Genomic DNA, 22,254 nt, shown 5'->3' on the forward strand with positions numbered 1-22,254 from the left:
GTGATGAGGAGCCTATATGGTCATGCAAAATTAAGTGGTTCTGCCCTTTTGGTCTCCTCTTTTTATTGCTCTGCCTTTTATAAAGCCACACCCAATTACAATGCTATCCCCCCAGATTTGGGGGTTCCCACACCCCCTGCTGGAGACCCATGAGTTAGAGAGACTGCTGATGTGGAGGATCTCCATACTGACACATTATTCCAGTAATACTTTATCTTCCAACCACGTGACCATTTTATTTACGGAGTCTACTCACTATGATGTCAGGTCCTGATGCTGTTCCATATTTAGTACTAGCAACAAGAACAGGAAATGTTTTTTTCTATTCTATGTAGTCATGGAGCCGCACCGACGTCTCCATGGTCTCCTCAGACCACCTTACTGCGCGCAGCCTGGGAGGAGGGGGACAGTGCGCATGCGCTGACTGGAATCCCCCCACACTTGATGAACGATGGAAAAGGAAAAGGGCGGGTGATGTGTGGGCGGCGCTGATTGGCTGCCCCCTATCGAATCAGATGACGTGACCGGCGGGTTTCCGGAGACTGAGGTTACTGCCGGTCAGTTACCTGAGGAGGAGGCGGCGGTCGTGGCGACACTGACACTGGGAGCGAAACTGAGCAACAGCCGGAGGACGTGTCTTCTCCATCACCAACAGCCTCCGCCGGTAAGTCATCTGCCCGCTCCGACTACACAATACCGAGCAGGGAGCGCCTCGCTCGTACGCCATGCCGGGTGACTTGACGCATGTAGTGTGAATGGAGGTCTATAGTGAGGCTCGTGACAGGAAAGCGGGGCTAGGTACTGAGACGCAGGGGGGACGGTGACCGAGTGATGCTGACAGCTGGGTACCGGATGATGTGCACGGTGATGGGTCACTGATAAAGCAGCAGGTGGGGGAGAGGGTTCAGCATTGTATGACTGGATCGGGATGCTGATCATTGCACAGAAAGGGACCAGAATGCTATTCCTAAGAATACATCATCTAAAACCCAAGGCTCTCCAGCTGTGCCAAAACTACAACTCCAGGGAGCTGCAGGCTGTTGTAGTCTTCCTACAGACTGTCAAGCCATGGGTTAAATTGTATCAAATGTGTTTTCAGTAGAAGTGCTTTCCTACAGTAAGGGTATATATTATATATTATACAGTAAGGGTATATATTATACAGTAAGGGTATATATTATACAGTAAGGGTATATATTATACAGTAAGGGTATATATTATACAGTAAGGGTATGTATTATACAGTAAGGGTATGTATTATACAGTAAGGGTATGTATTATACAGTAAGGGTATGTATTATACAGTAAGGGTATGTATTATACAGTAAGGGTATGTATTATACAGTAAGGGTATGTATTATACAGTAAGGGTATGTATTATACAGTAAGGGTATGTATTATACAGTAAGGGTATGTATAATATAGTAAGGGTATGTATAATATAGGAAGGGTATGTATAATATATACAGTAAGGGTATGTATAATATATGAGCCGACCGGAGTGAACCGCAGTCTCCGGTCGGCTTTGTTTTCGGCCGTATGCGGTTTCCCGACCGCAGGCAAAAACGTGGTCGACCACGTTCTTGCCTGCGGTCGGGAAACCGCATACGGACGAAAACAAAGCCGACCGGAGACTGCGGTTCACTCCGGTCGGCTCATAGACATACATTAAATACGGTTCCCGAATATGGCTGAGTTCGGGTGCCGCGATTAAGCCCCGCCCCCCTCCTCCCAACCGTATACGGGAACCGTATTTAACAAAACTTGGTGTGAACCCAGCCTTACCAAGACTAAAGTGGTCACCTGGAAAGTGCAGAGTAGTCTGTCCGGTTATGGCTACTACCTCACATGCCACATGGCCACAGAACCATGGACCACGAGGCAAGGTGCAGTGTAGAGATGAGTGAAGTTACAGTGATTCGATTTGTCACGAACTTCTCGGCTCGGCAGTTGCTGACTTTAGCCTGCATAAATGAGTTCAGCTTTCAGGTGCTCTGGTGAGCTGGAAAAGGTGAATACAGTCCTAGGAGAGAGTCTCCAGCCCACCGGAGCACCTGAAAGCTGAACTCATTTATGCAGGGTAAAGTCAGCAACTGCCGAGCCGAGAAGTTCGTGACTAATCTAATCACTGTAACTTCGCTTATCTCATATAGAAACATAGAATGTGTCGGCAGATAAGAACCATTTGGCCCATCTAGTCTGCCCAATAATCTGAATACTATGAATAGTCCCTGGCCCTATCTTATATGAAGGATAGCCTTATGCTTATCCCATGCATGTTTAAACTCCTTCACTGTATTTGCAGCGACCACTTCTGCAGGAAGGCTATTCCATGCATCCACTACTCTCTCAGTAAAGTAATACTTCCTGATATTACTGCATAAACCTTTGCCCCTCTAATTTAAAACTATGTCCTCTTGTGGTAGTTTTTCTTCTTTTAAATATGCTCTCCTCCTTTACCGAGTTGATTCCCTTTTATGTATTTAAAAGTCTCTTATCATATCCCCTCTGTCTCTTCTTTCTTCCAAGCTATACATGTTAAGGTCCTTTAACCTTTCCTGGTAAGTTTTATCCTGCAATCCGTGTATGTTTAGTATCTTCTCTGAACTCTCTCTAGAGTATCTATATCCTTCTGGAGATACGGTCTCCAGTACTGTGCACAATACTCCAAATGAGGCCTCACCATTGTTCTGTACAGTGGCATGAGCACTTCTCCCTTTCTACTGCTTATACCTCTTCCCATACATCCAAGCATTCTGCTAGTGTTTCCTTCTGCTCTATTACATTGTCTGCCTACCTTTAAAGGGTACCTTTCATTAAAAAAAAACTTTTGATATATTATAGATTAATGAATGCAGAATAACTTCACAATTGCATGTTATTAAAAAATATGCTTCTTTCTATTTAATTTTCCACTTTGAAGAAATGACCACTAGGGGTCTCCCTACCAGTCCTGGCAGCAAGCATTTCAGACTCATGCTGGAGTCCTAAACACTACGAGCTGGCAGTCTGCTTTGTTCACAAAGGAGAACACTCAGAGCTGCCAGCCTGCTTTGTTCACAGCCTGTTTGGCTGTGAACAAAGCAGGCTGGCAGCTCAGTGTTTAGGACTCCAGCATGAGTCAGAAATGCTTTCTGACAGGACCGATCGGGGAAAAATACAATTGAAAGAAGCATATTTTTCATTAACATGCTATTGGAAAGTTATTCAACATTCATTAATCTAAAATGTATCAAAAGTTTATTTGATGAGAGGTACCCTTTAAGTCTTCTGAAATAATTACTCCTAAATCCCTCTCCTCAGATACTGAGGTCAGGGCTTTGTCAAATAATCTATATTCTGCCTGAGGGTTTTTACGCCCCAGGTGCATCTCTAGCGCAGAGCTCACGTTTGATGTAGTGTGGCCTAAGCTCAATAGCTGAGCAGCAACGTGTAGTATTTCGGATGGTGTTTTAAGCCAAAATCAAAAGTGGAACTGACAGAAAAAGGTATAATGGAAAGATTTGTACTAGGGATCGACCGATATCGGTTTTTTTAGGGCCGATACCGATAATCGGTGCAGGTTAGGGCCGATAGCCGATAACTTATACCGGAATATCGGTATTAGTTATCGGCTAAAGTTATCGGCTATTTAACCCCCTGCGACACCGCTGCAGATCATTGATTTAAAGCGGGCGCTTTAAATCAATGATCTGCAGTGGCTTTTGCGGGGCCATAGGCCGCCGCCGCCGCCGCCACCACCCGCTTCTCTCCCCTTACCTGCCAGGGTGCTCCGGGCCATCCATCCATCCATCGTTCCTGTAGCGTCCGGGGGCGTTCCGGGTGGAGGGTGGTCTGGTCCGGCCCTGTGTGAACCCACCCCGATGAGAACGCAAAAATTTTCCTCTTCTCTGCCCTAACGTCCTACACCAGTTAACCCAACTGAGGCCATCTGGACCATTGCCGTTGGCATCAGCAGCACTGAGTACTGGGTTAATATTCTGTCCTTCCCAATTCTGTGATTCGGACGTTTTCACAATCCAGATCTTAAAGGGGTACTCCGGTGCTTAGACATCTTATCCCCTATCTGTCGGCTTGCATTGAGGGGAGGAGCGTGACATCACATGGGGGCGTGACGTCACCCGCCACCCGCCCTGTAGTCGCCGGTAATCAGTCCCGGAGCGAACGCGCTCCGGGGACTGATTACAAACGGGGTGCCGTGTGCAAGATCACGGGGTCCCCAGCGGCGGGACTCCCAAGATCAGGCATCTTATCCTCTATCCTTTTGATAGGGGATAAGATGTCTAAGCACCGGAGTACTCCTTTAAGAAGCGACCAAACCCCACCCCTGTGTGAAGAAAAGTCCTTGAGTTGCTCTCTATGCAGTTGTTCTACATTCTGTAGATCTTCCCAACTTGATCTTCAGTAGAAGCTGCTGTCACATTGCCCAGTCCATACTGGAGGGGTCTGAGAGGTGGGAGCTGTACTGGCAGACGTTTCTTTCTATCACTGTGTGAAACAACCAAGGGATATTTATAACAATTTAACAGAAGATTAAAGGGGTTCTCCGCCCCTAGACATCTTATCCCCCATCCAAGCGGCGGGGTTCGTGATGTCACGGCCACGTCCCTTGTGATGTCATGCCACGCCCCCTCAATGCAAGTCTATGGGAGGGGTGTGGTCATTGTCACTCCCCCTCCCATAGACTTGCATTGAGAGGGCGTGGCCGTGATGTCACAACCCCCGCCGCACGCTCCAAGCATTCGGAACAAAATGTTCTGCACAAGTAAAAGCTACTGCAAAAGACGTAATATAATAAGTGTATGGAGGAAGATGAGCAGCTGGCAAACACCCATGCTGTTATCTTGGGTGAAGGCATAGGATAATACAATATCAGTATGGCTCCGCACAGCACTCCTAATGCAGCTGTCAGGGGCATTTAGTTTGTGCCTTTGAATGCTAGTAAATGCCAAGTGGAATATAATATCTGATCACTATGGCACACTCGCAGCCCAGACAGACAGAGAGTGAGTGGCTCCCATGCAGTGGGGTGACTAACACGGACTACAAATGAATAAGCAGAAGCGGCGTCACTGCTCATTACTATTTGATGTAGTGCAGGGTGTCATTGAGATCCCAGATGGCTCTGTTCTCAGGTGCCTTAACCCCGGGATGGATTGCACACAGGGTATGGGGAATGAAGATTGTGTCAGGATGTAACGAATGAAGGTTTTCTGATGTACACAAGTGCAGTGAAGATTTGACATCCGCTATACAGTTATTTTCTGTCCTTTTCTTGAGAATGTTCACAACATTTCTGAAAGGTAGGGTATATTTTTACATATAAGAAGTTACTTATTTCTGATTATTCCTGTTCATGGAATATAAAAGAGGATCTCTACTAGTGCTGGGCGGTATGACGAAAAATGCATATCACGGTAAGTTATGGTGGTTCTACAGTATTTAATGGTATTTCCCAAACTCCCGCCATTCTGGGGAACTAATCAATCATATGTGACCGCTGGTGCTGCTTTGCTTCTCTAACCTCCCGCCCCCCCCCCCCCCCCCCCAATGAATTATCAGCCGCTGCGCTGTCCCCCCACATCGGGGAACTAACCATATGTGAATCGGGGGCACTGCTCCCCCCCATCCTCCGTCCACCTGTGATACGCCGGTGCTTTAAATGAATGAGTTGCGTGTTGCAGCGCTGGAAATGATTAATAAAGACATCTGTACTGATTCATTTTACATATTCCTGTGCCCGGGCTGCAAAAATAAACAAAATAAACTTTGACTCGCCTTCCTTCGTTCCCCCGTTGCTCTGGTATCGGCCTCACTCATCTCCGCTGCGATCTTCATGCTGCTTCCTGGGGACGGTAACGTCACAGAGTCATCAGCGTATCACCGGCCGCAGCGATGTCCCGCCTCATTACATGACAGTGTGCTCAGCCTATCACCGGCCGAGGCGGGACATTGCTGCGGGCGGTGATACGCTGATGGCTCTGTGACGTTCCTGTCCCCAGGAAGCAGCATGAAGATTGCAGCGGAGATGAGTGAGGCCGATACCGGAGCAACGGGGGAACGTAGGAAGGTGAGTCAAAGTTTATTTTGTTTATTTTTGCAGCCCGGGCACAGGAATATGTAAAATTAATCAGTACAGATGTCTTTATTAATCACTTCCAGCGCCGCGGCATGCAACTCATTCATTTAAAGCGCCAGAGGCTCACAGGAGGATGGGGGGGGAACAGTGCCCGCGGGTCACATATGGTTAGTTCCCCGATGTGGGGACAGCCGCTACAGCTGATAGATCATTCAAAGGGGGGCAGGGGCCCGACCAGTATTGCGGTATAGGAAAAATTGATATTGTACAGAATAAAAAAAAGGTATTCGGTATGAACCAGTATATCGACCAGCACTATTCTCTACCTTATCGGGTTCACATATATGAAGGTCTTTAAAGGCGTTATCCACCATAAGGTGATTTTAGTACGTACCTGGCAGACAGTAAGGGACATGCTTAGGAAGGATCTGCACTTGTCTTGGGGCTAAATGGCTATGTTGTGAGATTACCATAATACTGTGGCTAGCTTTTTGTGAACTTGTATTTCCTGTTTGACTTATGTTTTTTTTTTTTTACTACAAATCCTACAATTCCATTTCCCTTCCTCTCACACATCAGCCACCCCACCCATTGAAACAAAAGACCTGTGGTTTTCAATCAGGGTGCCTACAGCTGTTGCATTAGTTGCAGATTGATTGCTCCACCCATTGGAGCAGACGGGCTCGCTGTCATCAGCTGACTAGTGAGTCAGGTCTTGGCCGCATTGCAAGCTGGGAAAAATCTGAGACAACAGTCATTTTGTATGCTGGTAAAAATAAATATTGGGGGGGGGGGGGAAATCACAGAAGAATTGTGAGAAAACCATCACACACAGGTACAGACACTATATTATGAACTACACTAACTTTACAGCCCCTGTAGCATAGTCAAATAAAAAAATTCCTGGAATACCCCTTTAATCCCAGATCTACAGGCTTTGCATGTGTGGAGCTGCCTGACAATGTACCATGAAGCAGATTACTTTCAGTCTTTATTCTGAGTTAGATTATCTTAATGTTGCACTTTTTTATGTACCATTTTTATTTAGATAGTGCCCTTCTGTGAAGATGACCAGGCATGCACTCAGTCCAACCATTTATTTATGGAATGTGTTGGTCCCGGACACCTAGTGAGGTACCCCCTCCTGAGGCAACTTTGGCCTGTTACTATGTTAACATTTTAAACAAGAGTATCAATATAATGCCCCTAAGAGGAGGCAGGTTAGAATTAGGAGATCCATTCTCTTAAAGGCATTATACCAAAGAATAGGGCGTAAGTAGCTGATCCTTAGGGGTTAGATCACTGAAACTCCAACCAATTATAAGAACGGAAGGAAATTGTTCCTGAATAAACTTTAGGGCCAGTGTGCATGTGCTGAGCTTGGACCCCCTTATAAACTAGTTTTTTCCCTATTGTGTGAATAGGGGATAGCTTTTTTTCCACAAACAATGGGAAAATATCTCAGTACTGACCTTTTACATATGGATCAGGACACCAGAGCACCATGTAAGCGCTGGAGTTAAGCAGGTTTCAAAATATATATTTTTTTAAATCCAACACTCCTGAGCCCCACTGCCATTGTAAGTTATTAGCTGGGTATGCAGGCAGCATTGCGCTCCGCTTACCACCCAGCAGAGAGATTCGTTCACTTTCTCTGCATAGACTTATGATCAACATGTCCAAATTGAAAAAAAGAGTGGGATAGGTTTTCATCTTGCCATAGCTGTATTTTCTTTCCACTTTAGGGCCATATATTGGTAAAATGTTTCTTTTTTTGCATAACATCTGTGTTTTCCCAACAAATATATACGTGTAATATGGCCCAAATATAAAGCAGGTTTAGTGGACCCTTAAAATAATTCCTGTCACCAATAAATGATCTTGTACAGCAATTTTGAATTGTTAGGTGATGCTAATATAAACTACTGTGAACACTGTTGGTACTAGACATGGTGCATCCCTAATGAAGTATATTATGCAGCCAGCGATCAGTTCTGTGTTGCAGATGCTATAGTTCTCATTGAATATATATAGATATATATATATATATATATATATATATATATATATATATATATACACACACTCACACATTTTTCTATTTTTATTATTTTTTCTTTAAAAGCTAAACATGACTGTGTAAGTCAATGGCCTCTAGCAGATGGTTTAGCTAAGCTATCCTTTCTACACCAGTTCTCCCAGTGCTGTCCGGTCATTCACCAGAATGATGGATGGGAAAGTGACAGAAGGATGGCGGTCTTATGTGTTCTTTAGCATATGCAGTGGGCTGGGCTGATACCCCCTGTAGAGCAGGTTTGCCTGAGTGCCTGCTGGTGAATGCCCATAGCTCCCACCAGTTCTATTTGTTCAGGTCTTTAGCTGATTTGGAGACTGATCTTGTCTACAATAGTAATCAAAATAATGTTATTACCATGTAAAGATCCTACTTCTTACCTGGCTGTAGTCAGTTCCTCTGAACAATGATGAGGCACAGGTACTTCTGCTGTCAGCCTGTAGAGAGCAGGATTACGTTACGTGGCCTGATACGGAGTACAGTATTCATTTACATTTATCATTATGACCTATAAGCCAACAGCTTTAAATCTGCAGCAGAACCTGTATGTGTAAACCCTAAAAGGTCATTTAACGTGTCTTTTATTTTTTTGTTGCAGATTTGCTGCAGCAGATCTTCTCACGTGGGCAGCGAAAATAGGGATGTTTGAACTGACCCTAAGGGCTCATCCACACGGCTGGATTTTGTCAACTTGCAGCATGTTTCCCCGCTGTGATTTTGAATGGGGGCAGACTCTCCGTGGCAGGTTTTCCACAGCAGAATTTCCACTACAGAAAATATGCCACATTACTCGTTGAACTCAATGGGGTCCGCAACAGATTTTTGGCACCAGAAATTTAGCTGCTGAAAACTGCCACAAAGAGCCCATCCCGCTTCAAACTTGTAGTAGGAAACATGCAATAAAATCTGGCCATGTAAACATCTCTAAAGGTATACTTTGCCCCTAGACATCTTATCCCCTATTGAAAGGATAGGGGATGAGATGTCTGATCGCTGGGAACCCAGCACCCCTATCAAGGTGCACGGAGCGAGCTGTGCTCCGTGCCTGATGACAGCCGCCATGCCCACTCCCATAGACTTGCATTAAGGGGGCGGGGCGTAACATCACAAGATGACAGGTGCTGCAGGAGAGATCGCGGGGGTTCCCAGTAGCAGGACCCCCGCGATCAGACATCTTATCCCCTATCCATTGGATAGGGGATAAGTTTAGGGGCAGAGTTCCCCTTTAAGGGGTATTCTCATCTTGTAAAGTGATGGAAATCACTTGGCTGTACCATCATTTTATGATCAGTAAGGGCTGCATTCAGGAACCCCCAGCAATCCTGAAAATAAAGGGGCTACCTCTCCGATTGAGCACTGTGGCATTGTCCTAGAGTAGAAAGAAATTCAAAAAGAAAAGAACTTCCTCTGTAGTATACAGCAGCTAAGTACTGGAAGGATTAAGATTTTTAACCCCTTAAGGACTGAGCCCTTTTTCACCTTAAGGACTCGGCCATTTTTTGCAAATCTGACCACTGTCACTTTAAACATTAATAACTCTGGAATGCTTTTAGTTATCATTCTGATTCCGAGATTGTTTTTTCGTGACATATTCGACTTTAACTTAGTGGTAAAATTTTTTGGTAAAATTCGAAAATTTTGCATTTTTCTAACTTTGAAGCTCTCTGCTTGTAAGGAAAATGGATATTCCAAATAATTTTTTTTCTTATTCACATATACAATATGTCTACTTTATGTTTGCATCATAAAATTTATGAGTTTTTACTTTTGGAAGACACCAGAGGGCTTCAAAGTTCCGCAGCAATTTTCCAATTTTTCACAAAATTTTGAAACTCGCTTTTTTTTAGGGACCAGTTCAGGTTTGAAGTGGATTTGAAGGGTCTTCATATTAGAAATACCCTATAAATGACCCCATTATAAAAACTGCACCCCCCAAAGTATTCAAAATTACATTCAGTAAGCGTTTTAACCCTTTACGGGTTTCACAGGAATAGCAGCAAAGTGAAGGAGAAAATTCACAATCTTCATTTTTTACACTCGCATGTTCTTGTAGACCCAATTTTTGAATTTTTGCAAGGGGTAAAAAGGAGAAAATTTTTACTTGTATTTGAAACCCATTTTCTCTCGAGTAAGCACATACCTCATATGTCTATGTTAATTGTTCGGCGGGCGCAGTAGAGGGCTCAGAAGGGAAGGAGCATCAAATGGTTTTTGGGGGGCATATCACCTTTAGGAAGCCCCTATGGTGCCAGAACAGCAAAAAACCCCACATGGCATACCATTTTGGAAACTAGACCCCTCGGGGAACGTAACAAGGGGTAATGTGAACCTTAATACCCCACAGGTGATTCACGACTTTTGCATATGTAAAAAAAAATAAAAAAAAATGTTACCTAAAATGCTTGGTTTCCCTAAAGTTTTTTACATTTTTAAAAAGGGTAATAGCAGAAAATACCCCCCAAAATTTGAAGCCCAATTTCTCCTGATTGAGAAAACACCCCATATGGGGGTGAAAAGTGCTCTGCTGGCGCACTACAGGTCTCAGAAGAGAAGGAGTCACATTTGGCTTTTTGAAAACAAATTTTGCTCTGGGGGCATGCCGCAATTAGGAAGCCCCTATGGCGCCAGAACAGCAAAAAAAAAACACATGGCATACCATTTTGGAAACTAGACCCCTCGGGGAATGTAACACGGGGTTAAGTGAACCTTAATACCCCACAGGCGTTTCACGACTATTGCATATGTAAAAAAAATTAAACATTTTTTACCTAAAATGCTTCTTTTCCCAAAAACTTAACATTTTTAAAAAGGGTAAAAGCAGAAAAAGCCCCCCAAAATTTGTAAGACAATTTCTCCCGAGTACGGCGATACCCCATATGTGGCCCTTAACTGTTGCCTTGAAATACGACAGGGCTCCAAAGTGAGAGCGCCATGCGCATTTGAGGCCTAAATTAGGGATTGCATAGGGGTGGACATAGGGGTATTCTACGCCAGTGATTCCCAAACAGGGTGCCTCCAGCTGTTGTAAAACTCCCAGCATGCCTGGACAGTCAACGGCTGTCCGACAATACTGGGAGTTGTTGTTTTGCAACAGCTGGAGGCTCCGTTTTGGAAACCGTGGCGTACCAGACGTTTTTCATTTTTATTGGGGAGGGGGGCTGTGTAGGGGTATGTGTATATGTAATGTTTTTTACTTTCTATTTTGTGTAGTGTAGTGTTTTTAGGGTACAGTCGCACAGGCGGGGGTTCACAGTAGTTTCTCGCTGGCAGTTTGAGCTGTTGCAGAAAATTTGCTGCAGCTCAAACTTGCAGCCCGATACTTACTGTAAGCCTCCGCCCATGTGAGTGTACCCTGTACGTTCACATTGGGGGGGACATCCAGCTGTTGCAAAACTACAACTCCCAGCATGCGCTGATAGACTGTACATGCTGAGAGTTTTAGTTTTGCAACAGCTGTAGGCACACTGGTTATGTATCACTGAGTTTGTGACCTTACTCAGTGTTTCAAAACCAGTGTGCCTCCAGCTGTTGCAAAACTACAACTCCCAACATGTACGGTGCATGGTGTAAGGTGACTGCTGGGAGTTGTAGTTTGCAACAGCTGGAGGCACACCGGTCGTGAAACACTGAGTTATTTTAAAAAAAAAATGGGTTTCACAACCAGTGTGCCTTCAGCTGTTGCAAAACTACAACTCTCAGCAGTCACCGACAGCCAACGGGCATGCTGGGAGTTGTAGTTATGCAACCAGCAGATGCACCACTACAACTCCCAGCATGCACTTTAGCTGTTTGTGCAAGCTGGGAGTTGTAGTTATACAACAGCTGAAGGTACACTTTTCCATAGAAAAAATGTGCCTCCAGCTGTTGGAAAACCAGAAGTCCCAGCATGCCCATAAGGGAATGCTGGGAGTTGTGGTGGTCTGCCTCCTGCTGTTGCATAACTGCAGCTCCCAGCATGCCCTTTTTGCATGCTGGGAGCTGTTGCTAAGCAACAGCAGGAGGCTGTAGCTCACCTCCTGCTGCTGCTCCATCGCAGGACTGTCCCTCGCCACCGCCGTCGCTCCTGGGGCCCCGATCCCAACATGGACGCCGGGGATCGGGGTCCCCAGCACCCGGGGTCGTCTTCCTGCACCCGCTCACGCCCTCCGGAAGAGGGGCGGAGTGGGTGCGGGAGTGACACCCGCAGCAGGCGCCCTGATTGGTCGGCCGGTAATCCGGCCGACGAATCGGCGATCGTGAGGTGGCACCAGTGCCACCTCACCCCTGCAGGCTCTGGCTGTTCGGGGCCGTCAGACGGCCCCGAACAGCCAGTAATTCCGGGTCACCGGGTCACTGGAGACCCGATTTACCCGGAATCGCCGCAGATCGCTGGACTGAATTGTCCAGCGATCTGCGGCATGAGGGGGGGGGCATAATGACCCCCCTGGGCGATATGCCGGGATGCCTGCTGAACGATTTAAGCAGGCATCCGGCTCCGGTCCCCAACCGGCTAGCGGTGGGGACCGGAATTCCCACGGGCATATGGATACGCCCTGCGTCCTTAAGGACTCTGAATGCAGGGCGTATCCATACGCCCTATGTCCTGAAGAGGTTAAATAGAAGCAATTTACAAATATGTTTTATCTTTCTGGCACCAATTGATTTGAAATTTTACCCCTTTTAAGGGTATGTTCACATACCCAATCCTCTGCAAATTGATTGTTGCTACCCATTGACATCAATGGGTCTGCAGCAAATGTGCTGCAGATTTTCCGCTGTGGAAAACAATCAGCAGATTGTGTTCGTGTGAATGTACGTTTAGTAGTTGTTGCAAAAAGCAGTTTTCTAATACCAGACATAGGCTATGTCCAGTACTACAGCTCAGCCGCCTCCATCTGTGCTTATTGTGTAGAGGAAGAAATGACTCTACAACCACTTTACTTGGGAAGCGTACATCATAATGGTGTGTTAGATAATGAAATGTCATTTAATATTTCCTAGGAACAGATTGTATTTACAGAAAGCACCATCAGGTAGAAAAAACTGTCCATCTGCAAGACAATGGTTTACAAGTTAAAGAATAAAAAAAACATAAGTAACAATCCAAACTAGACCCCTGCGCAGGACTGTTTTTCAATCCCGCTCACGCCCGGTCCTGATGGCTTTTTTTTTTCCGGCAGGGTGTTTGCTCTGCTCCCGCAAGATTTGTTGTCCAATCCCGCCCACTCCCGCTAACATAGGAATGTACAGACACTAGGGTGCAATGCTCTGCACATAAACCCACGTGTATAGCAAAGCAGTCAGTGCACACACTGGTATGCATGGGGGTATGTGCAGAGCATTGCACCCTACCCTAGTGTCTGTAGAAGACACTAGGGTGCAATGCTCTGCACATACCCCCCATGTGTATAGCAGTGTGTACACATTCCTATACAGGTGGGCAATGTGCAGAGCATTGCATGCTAGTCTGTACACGGTTATACACAAGGGGGTATGTGCACTGCAGAGCATTGCACCATAGTGTATGTAATGCTCTGCAGTGCACTTACCCCATGTGAATAGCGGTGCAGAGGCCCTGGGAGAATCGCCAACCAGAGACACAACTGGGAGGAGCAGCAGCATGATGATCTTCTGGCGGTGCTGCCTGCCTGCTCCACTGCTGGTGACTCGTGGTAAGCTAGTTTGTCAGTGGAGGACGGGGTTAACTGGGAGTCACTTTGGAGTCCAGACTTATTTTATTAAGGCTGCCACGGCAGTGTGGGATTTGCGGGACTTGCAGGCATAGCGGCTGACCACACGCCCACAGCAGCCTCCTGACCGCCCGCACTTTTTGGGTTGGGTCCCGCAGGATCCCAATCCCATTGCAGGGCTCTAATCCAGACCCCCTTTGAGACCTCAATCTTCCTTGGCAGCAATAAACTGTATGTACAAGTGGAGCACATGATGCGATTGACATGGTTAGAACCTTACTTGATCAAGAAGACCCTATTTGTGTCATCCCTTCATCTTGTCTTCTGTCACTCAGTAACATGTTCACATCACAACTTTGTCAACAATCTGGATATATAATTACCGTATATACTCGAGTATAAGCCGAGTTTTTCAGCACGATTTTTCGTGCTGAAAACACCCCCCTCGGATTATACTCGAGTGAACTCTCCACCCGCAGTGGTCTTCAACCTGCGGACCTCCAGAGGTTTCAAAACTACAACTCCCAGCAAGCCCGGGCAGCCATCGGCTGTCCGGGCTTGCTGGGAGTTGTAGTTTTGAAACCTCCGGAGGTCCGCAGGTTGAAGACCATTGCGGCCTTCGACATCATCCAGCCCCTTCTCACCCCCTTTAGTTCTGTACAGTACTCGCCTCCGCACGGCGCTGGTCCGGTGCTGCAGGACTGTCCGGTTAGGAGGTCGTCCGGTGGGATAGTGGTTCCGGGCTGCTGTCTTCACCGGGGAGGCCTCTTCTAAGCGCTTCGGGCCCGGCCCCAGAATAGTCACGTTGCCTTGACAACGACGCAGAGGTACGTTCATTGCCAACGTACTTCTGCGTCATTGTCAAGGCAACGCCTCTATTCTGGGCGCGGAGAAGAGGCGCCCCCGGTGAAGATAGCAGCCCGGAACCACTATCCCACCGGACGACCTACTCACCGGACAGCCCTGCAGCACCGGATCAGCGCCGATCGGAGGCGAGTACTGTACAGAACTAAAGGGGGGTGAGAGGGGGCTGGATGATGTCGAAGGCCGCAGTGGTCTTCAACCTGCGGACCTCCGGAGGTTTCAAAACTACAACTCCCAGCAAGCCCGGACAGCCGATGGCTGCCCGGGCTTGCTGGGAGTTGTAGTTTTGAAACCTCTGGAGGTCCGCAGGTTGAAGACCACTGAGGGCGGATGATGACAAGAGGATGATGAAGGGGGGGTGTGGGATGATGACAAGGGGATGATGAAGGAGGGGGTGTGGGATGATTAAAAGGGGATGATGACAAGGGGATGATGAAGGGGGGGGGGTGTGGGATGATGATGATGAGGATGTTAATGACGGGGGTCTGGATGATGACAGGGGGGGGGGGGGATGATGTATTTCCCACCCTAGGCTTATACTCGAGTCAATAACTTTTCCTGGGATTTTGGGTTGAAATTAGGGGTCTCGGCTTATACTCGGGTCAGCTTATACTCGAGTATATACGGTAGTTATCCTGAAAACGAGTGATTCTAATGGTGAATTATTATTGGTCTCCCTTTAATACCTGAAGGATATTTACAGAAGTTTATAGCCGGACGTTTATCACAGAACATAACACTTCATAGTTTTGACTCCCAGCCTTTACTTTTCCTTGGAATGTTCATCAGATCTTGAAATTGCGTCATTTCCATTAAACCCACTTGCTGTAGAGAGGATGTTTTTATATCTCCTTTTCCACTAGACCGTGGCGTGAACACTTCCTGTAACTGTGCATTTCATACAGGGAAGCCTTTCTGCTAGTGAAAGGTGTATAGCAATTGGTCTATAAAACTAAAAGCATTTCACATTAATATGTAAATGTATTTCCTATGCACTTCTGTGTACATAGCCAGCAGGTAAGTAGTTAATACAGGATCTTGTATGTGGAAGAACGTCTCCTAATGTGTTCGCGTGCCTGTGGTTTACAGAAACTCCCAGGAGGTTTTCCAGTTCACCAGGCTTGGCCTTTTATTCATAGAATGTGTCTGTCATTAAAGGGGTACTCCGGTGGAAAACTTTTTTTTTTTTTTTTTTTTTTTTTAAATCAACTGGTGTCAGAAAGTTGAACAGATTTGTAAATTACTTCCATAAAAAATTCTTAATTCTTCCAGTACTTATTAGCTGCTGAATACTACAGAGGAAATTCTTTTCTTTTTGGAACACAGAGCTTTCTGCTGACATCATGACCACAGTGCTCTCTGCTGACATCTGTCCATTTTAGGAGCTGTCCAGTGCAGCATATGTTTTCTATGGGGATTTTCTCCTACTCTGGACAGTTCTTAAAATGGACAGAGATGTCAGCAGAGAGCACTGTGTTCCAAAAAGAAAATAATTTCCTCTGTAGTGTTCAGCAGCTAAAAAGTACTGGAAGGATTAAGATTTTTTTAATAGATGTAATTTACAATTCTGGAGGACCCCTTTAATGACAGACACATTCTATGAATAAAGGCCAAGCCTGGTGAACTGGAAAACCTCCTGAGAGTTTCTGTAAACCACAGGCACGCGAACACATTAGGAGACATTCTTCCAGTTATTCCACCGGAGTACCCCTTTAAGACACATCCTTTATCCTTTACATATCTTAAGACAACATATGTCGTGTTTAGACCAACCAGCCAATATTTTCATAACTTACCTTTTGGTGCAGGAAAATTTTTATTTTTTCACTAAAAAAAGGTTATACAGACTACTAACACACTAGGACATTGGCAAGAGGTTCCCAAAGTGGTTGTCCCATAAAGTCCCCATCCAAATGTTGTTTGGTAACCCAACCATCAATTAGTGCGAATAGAGATATGTAGTGCAGGTTATCTTCTCCATGTGATTGAGATTGTCAGAGGAGAATAACTAAGGAAAACCTGGGATACCTACAGCTTCTGCTAAAAATTCCTAAAATATGCTTGGGACTGCAGGTTGTCTGAAGCACTCCCCTTACTACTCCTATCAGGGAGTTGGTTGGAGTGTAGTGAAGAAGGTTGCAGATTTGCACCCCATTATTAGGAGAAACTTTACAATGGAAATAGGAATTGGATATTGGGCTCTACCGGAATCCAGTTACCATCTGTTTGAGAGAGTAAGATGCTAAAGGGACTAGGGACATCACAAAGAGGTAAAGGTGCACTCAGGTGAAAAGTAAAAAAAATGTCCCCCCCCCCCCCTCCCCTAAAAAGATGCCCAGGGTGCCTGCTTAAGCAAAAATGATACTTGCCTCCTGAACTCTGCCTCCTTGTGCCGCTGAGGCAGGATACTGTTGCAGTCAGTGGCAATGATATATAGACACTTGGCTCAGGAAGTTGGACGTGGCCGAGACCGGGTGCATCAGTTTGGGCAGCATAACACAGGTGACTGGTTTCCTTCAATAGAAGAAGCTTTTTATATTTTTCATTAGACAGTCTGCATTGGCAGTCTAAAAAAAATGGTGGTCAATAAAAGATTTCAGTGCATAAGTCGAATGAAAGCCAGTCTGGAGAACCTCCAAGATCTCTGCATTAAGGATGTTTAATAAATGAGATTTTGATGATGAAGCATGGATTTTTCAATACTTGTGTAAGAGCCTGTTTACATCACAGTATATAAGAGCCCTATCCATATTTCTAAACTACTTTTTTTTTTTTTCAATATAAAAGTCAGGATTGTAGGTACCTATACACATTAGGTAGAATTTGGTTATAGGGCAGATTTGTTGATGTTGGCAATAAATATATAAATGGTTACATATAATCCCCAAAACACAATGATTTCCTGCAAAAATTAGATAGCTGCTATCTTCCAAATGGCATGATGTATTTTTGCAGTTTGGTCTAGTGATAGGCCTTCAGTATTGTGAGTGGCTACACCTTGAATGTTCTATAATAGACTTGATTTATTTCTGATACTGCAGTGTACTCAAAACACTTGTCACTTTTCCACATTATTCATTTCCATTCGCTTATTATAGTCATACTGCAGCTAAAGTTGTGTCTATTTGGTAGGAATAGAAGTTGTAGCCATCACTGGTCTGACACTAGGTATACTTGTAATTCTACAGTTCTCCATTACCCGGCCTTACAGGAGACCAAAGTGGCTAAATAAGCAGAAGAAGCAATTCTGAAATGTCACAACAGGGTTCACTATCAGACATTTGGGGGCATGTACACAGACTTATGTATGTTTTCCTACTTTTTTTTTTTTTTTGTCACAGTGACACTTGCTATCTTATTTTTTTGACTTGATAAATGTTTAACTGTTTGCATTACATAGAGCCAAATACGAGCAAACTATAAAAAGGAAAAAATCAGCAAGGAGATCCATTGCATTCATGCCCAACTTGTTTTCAATTGATAAAGGCGCCTATACTCTTTTTGATGTCAATTAGAGATGAGCGAACTTACAGTAAATTCAATTCGTCACAAACTTCTCGGCTCTGCAGTTGATGGCTTTTCCTGCATAAATTAGTTCAGCTTTCCGGTGCTCCAGTGGGCTGGAAAAGGTGGATACAGTTCTAGGAGACTCTTTCCTAGGAATGTATCCACCTTTTCCAGCCCACCGGAGCACCTGAAGGCTGAACTAATTTATGCAGGAAAAGTCATCAACTGCCGAGCCGAGAAGTTCGTGACAAATGGAATTTGCTGTAAGTTCGCTCATCTCTAATGTCAATAAACAGATTGTAGGTCCTCTTGTTAAAGTGGGAGACAAGCTGCTGCCAAAGGTGGGGCATGTAGAAATCCAATTCATCTTTCCTCTGACATCTATCAAGTGAGAGTCGGGACCTCCCTATTCGCATAAGAGTCAGAACATAAAATCTGTGGGTTTGGCCAAATTTCCTATGTATGAGCTCCTTCAGAGTCAGGTCACACAATGATGGCTTCAGAGATTTATTTTTAAACACATTCATATAGATTGCATTAAAGGGGTTATCCACCATTAGGTGATTTTTGTACATACCTTGCATCTTTTTGTGAACTGGTATTTCCTGTTGGAGTTTGGTCTCTTAACCTAAACATCCCATAGTTCCATGCTTGTGTGAAGCTTGATTCCTCCCTTCCACACATCAGCCACCCCACCCATTGCAGCACAAATTAGCTTAGAAAATTTTTTTTTCTAATCAAAGTGCCTACAGCTGTTGCAAAATTATCTGTCGCTCCACCCACTAAAGCAGGACTGGCTCCCTTTGCACACCTGACTAGTGATGTCAGGTCTCGACGCACTGCAACCTGGGAAATCCCGAGACATGAGTCATTTTGTATGCTGTTAAAAATAAATATTGAGGTGAAAATCACAGAGGAATTGCAAGACCACCATCACACACAGGTACAGACACTATATTATGAACTACACTAACTTTACAGCCCCTGTAGCATAGTCAAATAAAAAAAAAATCCTGGAATACCCCTTTAGGTTATGGGAGGTTTATCAGGTTTCAGCCTTTGTTTTGATAGCAATAGTACAGCAGATGTTACTGAACACATTGGAACAATGAGACATGTCAATGTGAACGGAGCCTAAGATCTTATACGTTTCTATATTTTCAATAATGGGATCTGGTGCTAGATGAGAAACTTGGGGTTGTGTAGTATAACATTTTACTTTGTGTGTTTTTACCCCACTGCTTAATCAGTTCCCTATTTGTCTTGTATCAGAGATGCAAATCAAAGAACACAGTAAAACATTTACCTAAAAATGTGCTTGAGGGGGTAAGACTCATTCAGCAACTGGTCATTTAGTACACGGCTGTCATGGAGGGCAGAGCTTCAGTAAATTATCAATGTAGAATAACACACATAGCATCCAAGTGCAAATAGAATTAACATCTTTAATATTTTCTCTAATGTTTTATTCAAAAGTGTACACTGATAAGAGGTCTCCTACTCTCGAGTATATACAACTACTAATAACTGATTTCATGCAAGGGGCTGCCATAGGAAAGTACCACTAAATTACATATCATTGCATTATGACCCTTAAAGGGGGTAGTTCGCTCCTAGACATCTTATCCCCTATCCAGGCGATACAGGGTCCGGAGGCTCGTGGGGGCGGGGCCGTGACGTCATGAGTCTCCGGCCCCTGCATCGCCAGTCATCAGCCGCTGGCCCCTGCATCACCAGTCATCAGGCACAGAGCGAAGTTCGCTCCATGCACCAGATGACACGGGTGGCTGCAGGAGAGAGCGCGGTAGTCCCCAGCGACTGGACCCCCACAATCGGACATCTTATCCCCTATCCTTTGGATAGGGGATAAGATGTCTAGGGGCAGAGTACCTCATTAAAATTACTTTAGACTTACAGCTAGGAACACTGCCCCGTACATTGCAGAGTATCTATTTTAAACATCACTCCCACATTTGTGGAGAATTCTAATGACAGCTGGGTTTAATCTGGGAAAGCGGCCAGTACTTGCAACTCACTGTCAAATTTACCGGGAGCAGTAGTACGAATGTTTATAAATACTATCAGTACTCCTTGTAGACTGGAATTTATTCCCAGCACTTAGGTATACAGCCGTCTTAATGGATTCATTTACAGAGTAACCTATCATGAACTAAACTGTCCCTAATCCTCCCTCCCTGTCTGTCCCTGATTCTACCTGACACTAACCCTGTGTTTGTTTGTTTTTTCTAAACTCCCCTTATGTACCTTTTTTTTATTCTTCAGATTTTTTCCCTGTTCACTTTGCTGCCCGTGTGGAGGGAAAAGGGGTGTGGCCTGGCAGGCGCAACGTCATGTGAAGCCTATCTGGGCTCACTTCCACCCCCTTCCTCCTCTATAGTAATGTATGTCCATATGACAATATTGACCCTCTCCTGCCAGCATACTAACATGACTGCTATAATAATTGTAGTATAGTAGTCACATTAACCCTCGCCTGCCCTTGTTGTGACATCATTGCCCCCTATAATAACACTGACCCCGCACTCCTCGGCTGTGGCTCCTCACACGCTTCCTGCTCCTCCGGTCAGATTCACATCCTTACTTCCAGCTGCTCACACTACAGTTACGGGAGGCGGCCAGCTGATTGTTGTCAACTGTACAATGTGTATATGTGTGTGTGTGTATATATATATATATATATATATATATATATATATATATATATATATATATATAATCTTTATTGCTTTCATGTGCCCTGCTGCTGGAGCCTGATGACGCTCTGCTGTGCTCTGGGCACAGCGCTCGTTCCTGTCTGTCTGACAGGCAGGGAGCTGCGCTGTGCTTGCTTGTCAGCCCAGCTGCATTGAGATTTCGAACCAAGCCGGCATGAGTCCGAAATCTCTGAGACAGACATGTAGGGGCACCCCTAGTGGCCATATTTTAGATTGAAAAATATATAAATAAACATTTTAGGTAATGACATTAAATTAGAAAGTAGTTAACCCCCTTAAGGACTTAGCCCTTTTTCACCTTAAGGACTCGGACGTTTTTTGCAATTCTGACCACTGTCACTTTAAACATTAATAACTCTGGAATGCTTTTAGTTATCATTCTGATTCTGAGATTGTTTTTTCGTGTCATATTCTACTTTAACATAGTGGTAACATTTTGTGGTAACTTGCATCCTTTCTTGGTGAAAAATACCCAAATTTGATGAAAAATTTGAAAATTTAGCATTTTTGTAACTTTGAAGCTCTCTGCTTGTAAGGAAAATGGATATTCCAAATATATATATATATATATATATATATATATATATATATATATATATATATATTATAATAATTTTTTTTTTTTTTTTTTTATTCACATTTCCAATATGTCTACTTTATGTTTGCATCATAAAATTGACGTGTTTTTACTTTTGGAAGATACCAGAGGGCTTCAAAGTTCAGCAGCAATTTTCCAATTTTTCACAACATTTTGAAACTCTCTTTTTTTCAGGGACCAGTTCAGGTTTGAAGTGGATTTGAAGGGTCTTCATATTAGAAATACCCCATAAATGACCCCATTATAAACACTGCACCCCTCAAAGTATTCAAAATGACATTCAGTCAGCGTTTTAACCCTTTAGGTGTTTCACAGGAATAGCAGCAAAGTGAAGGAGAACATTCACAATCGTCATTTTTCACACTCGCATGTTCTTGTAGACCCAATTTTTGAATTTTTACAAGGGGTAAAAGGAGAAAATGTATACTTATATTTGTAGCCCAATTTCTCTCGAGTAAGGACATACCTCATATGTCTATGTAAAGTGTTCGGCGGGCGCAGTAGAGGGCTCAGAAGGGAAGGAGCGACAAGGGGATTTTGGAGAGTACGTCTTTCTGAAATGGTTTTTGGGGGGCATGTTGCATTTAGAAAGCTCCTATGGTGCCAGAACAGCAAAAAAAAAAAAACACATGGCATACCATTTTGGAAACGAGACCCCTTGAGGAACGTAACAAGGAATAAAGTGAGCCTTAATACCCCACAGGTGTTTCACGACTTTTGCATACGTA

The 22,254-nt window shown here is 44.5% G+C and overlaps 1 protein-coding gene across 2 annotated transcripts in view; it reads left to right on the forward strand.

The window, feature by feature from the left end:
• The first annotated feature begins 527 nt into the window (after positions 1-527).
• ACSL4 (acyl-CoA synthetase long chain family member 4) overlaps positions 528-22,254 on the forward strand; it is an 83,460-nt gene continuing 61,733 nt past the window's right edge. For both annotated transcript variants that reach the window (XM_056541069.1, XM_056541070.1), the window contains exon 1: positions 528-664. The gene's annotated coding sequence lies outside the window, so the exon portion shown is untranslated. The remainder of the gene's footprint in view (positions 665-22,254) is intronic.

The sequence above is a fragment of the Hyla sarda genome, chromosome 9 (genome assembly GCF_029499605.1).
Source record: "Hyla sarda isolate aHylSar1 chromosome 9, aHylSar1.hap1, whole genome shotgun sequence".
NCBI lineage: Eukaryota > Metazoa > Chordata > Amphibia > Anura > Hylidae > Hyla > Hyla sarda.